Below are 12,345 nucleotides of genomic sequence, written 5' to 3' on the forward strand. Positions count from 1 at the left end.
GGAGGGAGGGAGGGAGAAAAAGGGAGAGAGGGAAGGAAGAGTGAATGGGTGGATGGATGCGTAAATGGAATTCTGACAATTGCACTTACTGTTATACTATAAAGAAACAGAAGACAAAATATTTGGTTTGCTCTATGATGTAAATAAAGTCATTTTATATATTCTTCCATCCAAAATTTATCTTTTGAATATATAAATGCAAATTTTATTTCAATGGAAAAATTTCCTATAAAGTAACTAAAAGTTTATAAGGGAAAATACTATATATATATATATATTTTTTTTAAGGTTAATATTGAGGCTTCAGGTATTTAAGTTGGTGTTAAAATAGATCTTGCAATTTTATGGGAACAAATATAGAGTGTGCATCATCTGTTTAAAGGTCAAGTTCTTCTCTGCCAAGAGTTTAGAATAAATGTAACAGGCAGCAATGACTAGTTGCCTCTCCAGTATCTCTTCTGTACTTTTTCATTAGTAAGAGAAACCATTATTTCAGGGTGATAGTATTCTTAGCCTTTCAATAAAAATTGGCTTTGAGACAAAGTTCTAATCAATGAAATGTAAATAAGAGCTTTAACTTGGTCTTCTAGGGAAACTCCTTAAAGGACAACAGATGGTACATAGCTATTTGTAACCTGCTTACCTACTACTTGCCAGCTGGCTGGAGAGCTGAAGTGACATAAACTGTCAGGCAACCTCAGAAATAGAATTCACCTGTCAAAATGTGGAATAGAAAGACAGGAAACTTTGCTCCCAGCTGAGTTGTCATGCTGTCTCTAAACCACCTAGGTTTCTTTTCCTTGAGAGAGAACTAATTCTCTAACTTGATTAAGTCACTTTGCAAGATTATTCTCAAATGCAGCTGTGTGTAACATAAGTGATACGAAATAGTTAAATCTTTTTCAAGAAATGCTCACAAGGGGAATGGAAAAGAGGCAAATAATATTACAAAAATTTCACCAAGCCAGTGATAATGATTTAAGGATTTAACGAAGCCCATATTATTACAACTTGCATTATTTCTAGAACTTATTCCCGCAGTTTATTGTCAAGCGCTCATTTAATCTTCTTATGTTTCCGTGGAAGGCTAATTCTTGTGCTTCAGAGGCATTATTATTATATCTGCTTTTCAACACTGTTACACAAATAAAAGATAAAAGTGGGAAAAGAAATTGTTCAAAAAACTTTTGCATTGAGCATAAAATAATCTTTCTTGTTGTTTTCTTTTTATTATTGTTTTGGGGAGGACAATACTTGCTATTTTTTTGGAGAACATTTAAGCAACAAATCTTATCAGGTTAAAAAATTAAATTAAAATTTCCTAACAGAATTATTTTACTCAAAAAAAAAAGTTCCAAAGGACTTATAACCATCTTTGTTTTTTTAACCAAAACATAGCCATAGTGCAGTTTTAATCAAATTTTTGTAACTGAAAATCCAGTTAGATTTTTTTATCCCAATATGATTTACTCTTAATTTCCTTTGGTCCTCAAAGTAAAGACTGGAATGATATCCAGAAATTACAAATACCTGTAATACTCACAGAAGAGGTAAAAACAGGTCTGTGATCTTCAGTACCATATGTTTTGAATTGTAGCACATGAAATAAATGTTTGCAAACAATTTTGAATACATAAAAGACGTCAGGGAATGAAACAATGTATACTGTAAAACCATACATATCCTAAGGCTGGAGTACTTTTAGATTTCCTTTTTGGTACTATAGCAGAAAGATTTGATGTAGGAGGTGAGTCTTTGGTTCTTGGGGTTTTTTTCCTCCCTAACTTCTCACAAGTGGTTTATTTTCTAGTATGTACATCCTCTTTCTCACCGCAACAGTCTCAATCAATGGATTCTTACAGCTTGTAGAAATTACCTTCTCTCCTGCTTTCAATTCAAAATCATCTTCTTTCTTCTCTTTCCTATTTAGAGACATGTGTTATAAAATTCCCAGCTGTTAATGAGGGAAAGAACCTTGCCAGCCATTTTAGCTTTAAAACTAGATTGAAGTTACTTGAGTTTCTATTGTTTCCAACATCATCATCGTCAACCCAGCTGAAGCACAACCCATAATATGCCTCCTGCCTGATGACCACCCTCCTGTGCTTTCCTACTGTTGTGAATCCTATGCTCAAAAGTCTCTCAAGCTCTTCTTTCAAATTATTTTTAAAACTACTTCACGCGATAACCAAAGTCAGGAATTACAAAATGAACATCCTGACAGCATCTCTAACTGTCAGATTGTGTGATTAAATTGGAATTTTTATTACCTACCCTGTGGTTGAAAATGTCAAATGATCAAAAAGACCATATAATCCAGTTATAGGGGGAGTTGTTTTTATGACATTCTATGACACCACTGCTTCTATTAACATTGTTTTATGTTATATCAACATTCAAATAAAAACAAAATTAGGATTTAGTTAATACTAATCTTAATAGATATGCTCACATATTAGCATTTTTCTAGGTGAAAATTACAAAACACAAAGCTGAATAAAAATGGTGATCCAGATTGCTTTTTTACATCATTTATAAAAATGATCGCCATAAGTGCCTTTCCTGTTGACTACTCTTGAGTAACATCGTGCAAAGTAAACCAGGGTAATCTATAAGAAATATAAGCCCAGGCCTCTATGGTGGCATGAGGGTTAAAGTCTCAGCATTATCAAGCTCTAATCAGCCACCGTGGCAGTTCAATCACCCACATGACGCAGCAGACTTCTCCTGCTTCACCTGCTGCTCCCCTCAGCAGTGTATTTCAGTAGATCTGCATGTTCTGTTCCCCACTCTGACTCTGGTGAATCCTCTCTTTCTCACACACACATTCATCCGCCACCTCTGGACTGCACCCCAATTCTTATATATATAAATAAATAAAAATAAATATTTAAAATATGTGTGTGTGTCTGCTCACATGCATGTATATATATCTGACTATATGAAAAAGACAATGGCTGAGGTCTCCTAAATCTTCCTGCAAACCAGCTGCCAATCATATGAATGAGGTTAGCCAAGATCAGTCATCAGCAACCCAACTATCAACAATCATTTCAGCCCAAAACAGGAATACCATCATCTACCCCACATAATTATGAACTAATTATAAAGTGATGTTTTTAAGCCACTAAATTTGGGGTTTGTTTAATACAAATCAAAAAAAAAAGTAACTAATACAGATAATAAGAAGGCTAGCTACTGATCTTTTCCTTTAAAGCCTTCTAAGTTTTCTAAATTCAATAACATCAGTGTGTTCTTTTATAATCAGGAAGTTTTTATAGGAAAAATAGATACAAAACAGAAAAACAGCTGGAAAAAAAGTTATAGTACTCGGGTAACTGATTATTAATTTTGCTATAGAAATAATGTCATATCTGGAAATGGCTTTAATAAAACTATTATTCATATCATTATTTTGGTTGCATTCCAGTGATTCCTGTTTTACCATATTTCTGTGGCTTTGGTATCTTTGCCCAATGCCTACTGCTCTTCAATTAGTAGTTACAACATATAGAAAAATACACAAGCTTGAAGTCAACAGGAAGGTCTCATAATATTCACGAGACAGGAAGAACTGGCCCATGATCTTGTCTGTAGCAAACAAACATTTCAATAAATATTTAATTATAGAATATTTTCCAAAAACCACTATCAGGATACAAATTGTCATGTCATTTTTAACACATGGTGGTAAATGTGGATTTCATAGGAATTTATTTGACTCATGGTAGCTGCTAAATATCTACTAAATATACAAATCTATAGCCTATGCAATTTGTATGTTAAATGGTGGCTCACTATCTTTTTATAAAGGTCAGTGGATGAGAAAAAAAAACTTAAAAAAAATCTTTAAGGGGAGCATCCATAAATTCAATATTTATTTGGTAGATAGAATTCAATAAAAATAAAGAAGCTATTAATAGCTGGTAAATGACTGTGTATAATACTAGAAAGTTAATATATATTAGGTATGAAAGACAGAGAAGAATGATAGGAAAATGCTTTTTATAAGAACCAACTAAGATAATGTGAAGGTAAACTTAGTCAAATTGAGTGCATCATATGTACCCAGATTAAGCATCACCTCTATGCATTTCTAGATGAAATTAACATTTGAATCAGTGGACTCAGTTGGGTACCATCCAATCCATTTAGGACCTGAAAGGAACAAAAGGTGGAGGAAGGAATAGGTTCTCCTTTTCCTGTGTCTCTCAGTGGCTGTACTCTTACTCACCTGTACTCCCAAGCTACAGCCCTCCCACTATGCCAGAATGATTTATTGCTCCCCTCCGGCACTACTTCTCCATCCACAACAGTTAGATATCTTGACTTCAGAGCTGAATATCTGCAATATATTTGCTTATGTTAGCTTTTGAGCTTTTCTGAAAAAAAATATTTTATTTTGCTAGTCATATTTTTCTTATTTTTAAAATATATATATATTTATTGCATCATCCTTCATTTTTATACAAGTGTGGTTTTCTGGTGAAATCCACACCACCCATTCCCCAGTGCACCATCACCATAGTCCCCTGTGCTCTTTCCATCCCTGTCCTGGTCCTTCTCCCGGCCTCCTCCCCTACAGAATGTCTCTGATCTCCAGATGCCTTCTACTTTATTTACTTTTACTTTTACTTTATTATAGTTATTTTTTCCCTTGATCCCTTATTTAGTTGTAACCATTTCTCCTATAAGTGAGTCCATTTGATATTTTCGTTTTCTGAAAAATTACTTTTCACATCTTTCTTTCAATAACCTTCCTGGAAGTTTTCTTTTCCTTTAGGCCTGCTCCAGCTGTTTACCCAGGAGAGAAAGTCTCTAGAAATCAGTGTGGACTTGCCCTCACTGAAACTAAAGAAGCTTACACCAGTGTTCTTAGACTAGTGGTGAGCTGAAATTAAGTTCTCTCTTTTTCCTGAATAAAGACCAAGGCTTCTCACAGAGTGAATATTCTTGGAATCCCTAGATCCAGAGCATTGAGAACTACAAAATTTCATAACTGGGGTTCTACTACCAGTCTGAAGCAGTGTGAAGGAACACTGAGTAATTCTCATCAAAGATGAGCTAACAGAATAGTCCTTTTGCTAACCAGTTTATATACCAGTTAGCATCCTTACACTAGCATCCTTACAATAGTTCTATGAAGTGCATGCCATTTTGAAGGTGTACTACTGAAAAGTAAAGAAATGAAGTAATTCTTCATGATTCCCATAAGGATTAAGTGGTATTCATAGCACTTGAAACCCAGCCACTTCCCCCAAAGTCAAAACCAATCCAATTTTCTCATCTTACTATTTTAAAATGTATGCCCTATTTAAAAATATGTTGTGGCCCTCCCTGGTGGCACAGCAGGTTAAAGCACAGCACTGAGAAGCTAAAGCCACTTCCGCATGAGTTCGATTCTGCCTGCCCTGGAGGTGACCACATGGTGTGGCAGACCTCTCCTCACCTGCCCGCTGCTCCCCTCAGCAGTGTACTTCGTTGATCTGCCTGTTCTGCTCCTCACTCCATCTCTGGTGAATCCTCTCACTGCACCTGTGCCTCTGGCCTGTACCCCAGTTCTATTTGCTTAAATAATAAATCTTTTATAAAAAAGTATGTTGCATGTTTTCCCAAAGACTACACGTTATATCTGCATTGTCAAAACAATGCATACAAGGGTGTAAGAGCCAAGGCTGCAAAAGTCTTTTTTTTTTTTATTTAAGTCCTTGGTGCTTTTTCAAATTTAAGACATGCTAATTCTTATCTTTATTTATTTATTTATTTATTTATTGCTATTGACTTGTATTTTCTGGCTCATGGGAAATGCTCACAACAGATTTGCTGAATGACTGAACAATTATGTTTCAATAATTTGTTTTCACATCATCAAATATCTGTAGGAACTTTGAGTTGGCAAACCTGATTTCACTGGAATCTGATTTGTAAGAATTCTCAGTCTGCAACATTTTTGCCCATGCAACAAGATCAGTTGGTGAGGATTATATACAAGTCCTTGGGACTGTGGCATCAGTGCTCATGGGAATACTGCAATCATGTGTCTAGCTGCCCTGGTGATAAATCAACCTCTCACTTCCCACTTCTCTCATGGAATCAGGACAGACAGTCCTGCCCAGTGGGAAACACTGCTACTGTGTATGTTCCTTTTCCAACAGCAGGGGAGTATTTAACAGTTTCCTAAAAATTCTGAAGCCCTGAATCTCCTGGATCATGAGAGGGAATCCATCTTCTTTGTGCAGAACAACCTTTCACGTGTTGTTTACACCCCAGTCTCACCATAAACCACGCCAAATTGTTCCAGCGTCACCCACAAGAACATGTTGCTCACGCGCAGTCCTTCCCTGCTTAAGTATGCATTGCCTTGTAAAGTCCAATTTTCTCTAACTGCATCATGCCATGCACTATAAATCACATTTGCATCCCATTTAAGACATAAACCACAATAGACACTGAAGAACAAAAGGAACCACAAGCCTAGCTTTTTTGACAAAACTCCCACACATTGATAATTGGAAGCACATAAATCTGTGCATAGTCGAGGTCTGAAACTGCTGCCATGTCTCAACTGCCTGTCTCACAAGCTCATCCACTTTCAGGGCTGCCACCAAAGCCCCTTTATTATTCAAAGTTATAATAAATAGAAGGGAAAGAAAAGACTAACAACAGGTTTCTACAGGAGACTAGAAAGGAAACAAATAATGTGGATTTCCTGACACACTGTGCTTCTGGATCTTCACTTAACCATCACTCAGACTGATATATAGATCCCATTTTTGTATTTCATCATTTAAGTGAACTCTGAGACAACAGCAAGATACTAATGGTTACGGTGCATATTTGGGTAAATGAGCCTTATTCAAGAAGTCCAAATTATTTTCAGAACTATGAAAAATGATTTTGCTCCCAGCTTATATAAACAGCTCCCATGAACAGTGTTGGGTTTTCTGTGTTTAATTATCCATCAAAATTCCATAGTTCTAAACGAGACCAAATTCCTTGACAATATGGTTCCTAAATTTAATTACCATTTAAGGTGCAAATCTAATGGAAAGTGAAAGGCCTTTCATTATGATGCAAAGCAGCTGATTCTGATTTGCTGTTGGAAACCGCTTTGTCTGTTCTGTACACACAGGTAGATTACACAGTCAAAGGACTCTCTACTTCAGGATGACAGAAATAGCCCCGTAGTAACTACAGAAAACTAACATCACTTTCCTTTAAGAATCAATAAGAAGGCAGACCCAATCACTTTCGATCATGACCCTCTAGGGGACAATATGAATATTTCTAACACTGGCCAAATTCTATGTCTGAATTGTCAGAGACAGCTTAAATGGATAATGGTTGGATACAGAGGCTGAATGAGTATCTGGCTTGAAATAGTCTGGCAGCAAAACTAGGGTTTTAATTAGATTATCAGAGAGCCATTTGTTAAAATTTGGAATGCTGATAAATTTTTAAAAGTCCTTCTAATCTGGAGATAATTACCTTCAATCATTAAACTTGTTCTTGATTAAGAATCTGAAAATGAGCCTGCTAGGCCTTCAGCAAAATAGTAAGCCCAATAAAGCAATGAAAATAACATTGCCAAGCTATCAGGAAGCTCAAACTGCTACTACTCCTAGACTCGACGCTAGTGGGATAAATTCAACTAATGCTCAAAAAGAGACCAATGTGTGTTGAATGACTTCAGATATTGAGCAAGCCTTAGGGTCCTACTTCTGAATAATGAAGAGGAAGATTCATGTTTGGACAAATACTTAAAGAGTACCTACATAACAGAATGGTGTCTATGCTTTAAAGTGACAGAGGTGATCGAGACAAAGAATAATACTGACTTAATATTCATCAGAGTCTAGGTATTTAAGAAACCAATTATGAAGGGGAAAAAGTATCCAAATATAGTACATAGACAAGATCAACAACCATTAACATCACACCTGTTTGTTGATTATAAGACATTCTGCTTTTAATCGTTCTTCTCTAAATTCTGACTTTAACTATCTGGAACTACTTGGAAAAGATGGCAATGTTGAGCAATGCTAAATGGTAATGACAATTTAAGTTTTTCTTTATTATATATTAAACTCTTCCCTTCCTGGTATCTTGATAAGAATTATTACTGTTGGCTGAAAAGTCAATATCACAGGTAAAAGACAAGTGTTACTAATTATCTCATTATGTAGTACAAAAACGAGATATAAAGGGAACCTCTGGCTTCTCCAAGGTTTCCTAGTAAGTTTAGTGGTAAAAATTTAATGAAAACCACATTTGCCAATATCTAAACTAATCTCTGCTTGGAACTAGTGGATGCTGTTTTAATTCAGACCATCAACAGACTATTGAATAAGTTCTTCCTAGAATTTTTTGCTCCCAAAAAACAGTTCAAAGTCACAGACATGGCATGGCCTAGGCACACACTTATTCTAGAAATGTTTGAGCCCCTTAGTATCTATCAGGCTTGTGCTGAGCACTAGGAATACATCAGTGACTGAGAAAGAGCCTACACTTGTGCTCCTGAAGGTTCTTCTGTGGGCGAGAAATAAATAAAGAAGTCAGTTAACAAAATACTTCCCAAATTGTTCTGATTATTATGGAAAGAACCTGAATTTCAACTGGGACAGTGAAGTCTCTCTAGCAGACATCATGGGTACTTGTGTAAAATCCAAGATTTTAAAATTTTAAAAATAAAATTTTTAAAAATTGATTCTGAAAGAGCATTATTCTGACACGACAAAAACACATCTTTTTTTAAATGTTAAAAATATCTCTCCCTTTCTTTCCTGATAAAATTCTCAGGTTTTGCATTGAGTCTTTCTTGTGGTTACTCAGTGACATCCTTTACTGGATAGGACATGCCACATTTCAGTTCACCCAATAGGATATGAAGCACTGGCCCAAAGAAAAGGATTTGGAAGTCCCACATTATGTGGTCAATCAATGGTTTATGGAAGGAGAATTCAAAAGTATTTAAATTACATGTAACACAGATGCTTAAACCACTAAGATTGCTTAGCAAGCCACACACTCACACAAAGATATGTTTGTTACAAACCAGTTGAGAAGTTGATCTGAAAATAATGATACTATACCAAGATTCTTAAGTAAACATTTATCTAAGTTTTATAAGGAACTAAGCCAAAATGTTTGTGCTTATCCATTCAAGAATAATCAGGCTCTCTAGGGTTTTGAGGATCTGTTACATCTCTTACTTATTTTGTGAAGATGTTATTGAGGGAAAGTCTGTACCTAAAATAGTAGATAAAGGAATGAGCATTAGTAAAATCTATTAAATATTTGGGGGGGCAAGCTGACATGAAAAATGAGAAAATCTAAAGAAGTAGAGGCAGAATGGGCTTTTAAAATATAGCCATTCCGTCACTGGCTTGCTGCCAGCAAGAAACCTAGAAAGACATCTTGAAACCTTTAAATACCATAATTTCAGCTGTAAGGAATTCTCTCTGTGTTATCAATGTACTGGGGAAAAAATGTATTCTTTTATAGATTTCTAGATCCAAGGTTAAAATGCATTTTAGGGGATGTTTATTTGAAAGTATTTTGCTGCTTTTCCATACAGTCCATTTCAAGTAAAATGAGGTCAAATGGAGTTCAGGTGAGATTATACCACTAAATTCTGTGAATGAAGCAAACCCAAAACTTCTCCCTCCAAGTGACAAAACGTTGTTACGCAAGAGGCTTTTTTCACAAATAGTTTGTTACTTTTTGTTGTTGTTGAGATTTATTTACTTATGCATACAGAACTGGGGTACAGGCCAGAAATGCAGGGGCCATGAGAGGATTCACCAGAGACAGAGCAGGGAGCAGAACAGGCAGATTGACAAAGTACACTGCTGAGGGGAACAGCGGGCAGGTCAGGAGAGGTCTGCTGCGCCATGTAGGTCACCTCCAGGACAGGTTGGAATTGAACTCATGCTGCAGTGGCTTTAGTTTCTTAGTGCTGTGGTTTAACCCACTGCGCCACCAGGGAGGGCCCCATAGTTTGTTACTTTTATTTCACTTTGAATAAAACTATTTGAATATCTCAACTATCCATTAACCGAATAAAAAAACAATTGAATTTCAAAATGCCTTTAAACAACTTTAACCTGGCATCATCTCTATAGCCAATGGATGGCTGGTGGACTTTTGATCTTATAGAAGAACAAGAATGTCAGAAATATTGAAAAATGTCTTGAACATATTTATTGTACAGGAACAGTTTATTTTTCTTAAGGTGATGTCAAGGTAGTATGTTGTGCCAGGGATTTATAAAATCAAAACACTTTTTTTTTAAGAAAAAAAATCCTCATTTTTTTAAAAATGTTCAATCCATTCCCTTCATTACAAATGAACTGATAAATTAACAATAATTGCAACTACATTTAGCGCTTGCTCCAGGGAACAGCTAGTAACTGCTCCCAGAATAAGGATGTCAGGCCAAAATGGCTGTAACATTTACAGGAACCAGGGCAAATGGAGGGGGCATATTAGAACACTGGATCTAGGGAAGTATTCAGATAATGGAGCTGGATAATTGAAACCAACAGAGGAAAAGGGCATTTCCCAAGCAGATAAGCAGAAGTTTTTGAAAGCTGGGATGACCAGGAAACAAAGACCCATCAAATCAGAGGCTGCAAGACCCCTCATACCACGAACAAGATAGCAGTGTAAAATCCAAAGACTATCTAGCAACCAGGAAACCCCCTCTCACACAATGCCACCCTGCTTCTAGCCTCTGACATCTTGCCTAGATGTTTAATTTTGTCCCCAATAGTGTTATTCAAACAGATAAGTGAGAGGTGCTCTTTGCAAGTCAGATCAATCCATTTCTATATTCATGACTGTAGGTCGATTCCCACCTCACTCATAATAAAATCCAAAAGTGTCACAGCGGATAAAGTCTTCCACTTGCTCCCTTCCCACATCAGATCTCTGGATTTATATGCTTCTTCACTGTCCTCTGGTAACTTCATCGCTGGCACTGACCTCCCTTCTGTTTCTTTTTTCTTTTTCTTTTTAAAAAAAAGATTTATTTATTTATGCATACAGAACTGGGGTACAGGCCAGAGGTGCCGGGGTGGTGAGAGGATTTACCAGAGACAGAGTGGGGATCAAACAGACAGATCGACAAAGTACACTGCTGAGGGGAGCAGTGGGCGGTCAGGAGAGGTCTACCAAGCCATGTGGGTCACCTCCGGGGCAGGCGGGGTCGAACTCATGGGGAAGTGGCTTTCGCTTCTTAGTACTGTGCTTTAACCTACTGCGCCACCGGGGAGGGCCCTTTTCTTTTTTTCTTTTTTTCTTTTTTTTTTTTTTTAAAGATTTATTTATTTGTACATACAGAACTGGGGTACAGGCCAGAAGCTCAGGGGCGGCGAGAGGCTTCACCAGAGACAGAGTGGGGAACAGAACAGGCAGATCGATGAAGCACACTGCTGAGGGGAGCAGCGGGCGGGTCAGGAGAGTTCTGCCACGCCATGTGGTCACCTCCAGGGCAGGCGGGAATCGAACTCATGCGGAAGCGGTTTTAGATTCTCAGTGCTGTGCTTTAACCCGCTGCGCCACCAGAGAGGGCCTTCTTTTTTTTTTTTAAGATTAATTTATTTGTGCATACAGAACTGGGGTACAGGCCAGAAGTGCAGGGACAGTGAGAGGATTCACCAGAGACAGAGTGGGGAGCAGAACAGGTAGATCGATGAAGTATGCCGCTGAGGGGAGCAGAGGGCTGGTCAGGAGAGGTCTGCAGCTCCATGTAGATCACCTGCCCTGCAGGCAGGATCAAACTTATGCGAAGTGGCTTTAGCTTCTCAGTGCTGTGCTTTAATCTCGGCACCACCAGGGAGGGGGAGGGTCCCTCCCTTCTGTTCCTAACCTACTCCTTCATTAGGCTTCTCTCTAACTGTTCCTTCTGCTTGCACACTCTAATCACATCTCCAATAACCCCCTCATTCTCTTGAAAGAGTGTTCAAAACTTACCTTCTCAACAAGAACTATTTATTACTAAGAACGTTCCTTTTCTCCCCTACTGCTTCCTAATCATCTCCCCTCCACAAACTTCCTTCTATCCACAGCACCTCCAATTTTTGCATAGAAATTTTATTTCCGTTTATAAACTCCACCTTTTAACATGGTTTTAGAACTATTCTTCTTGAAAAACGTTTTTCCCCAATTGAGCATGGTACTCAAGACTCCAAATAAAAGAATACTTATAAAGAGAATCCCTCTAGTTTCTGAACCTATTTCTTCCTGGATTTGTTTTACTGAGTCATACTCATTCACTCTTTGGAAATTCTTATTAAACATTTTGTAATGGTGACAACTAACATTTGTCTAACAATTTATGAC

Source organism: Condylura cristata, unplaced genomic scaffold (genome assembly GCF_000260355.1).
Source record: "Condylura cristata isolate star-nosed mole 26May11 unplaced genomic scaffold, ConCri1.0 scaffold00007, whole genome shotgun sequence".
NCBI classification, from domain to species: domain Eukaryota; kingdom Metazoa; phylum Chordata; class Mammalia; order Eulipotyphla; family Talpidae; genus Condylura; species Condylura cristata.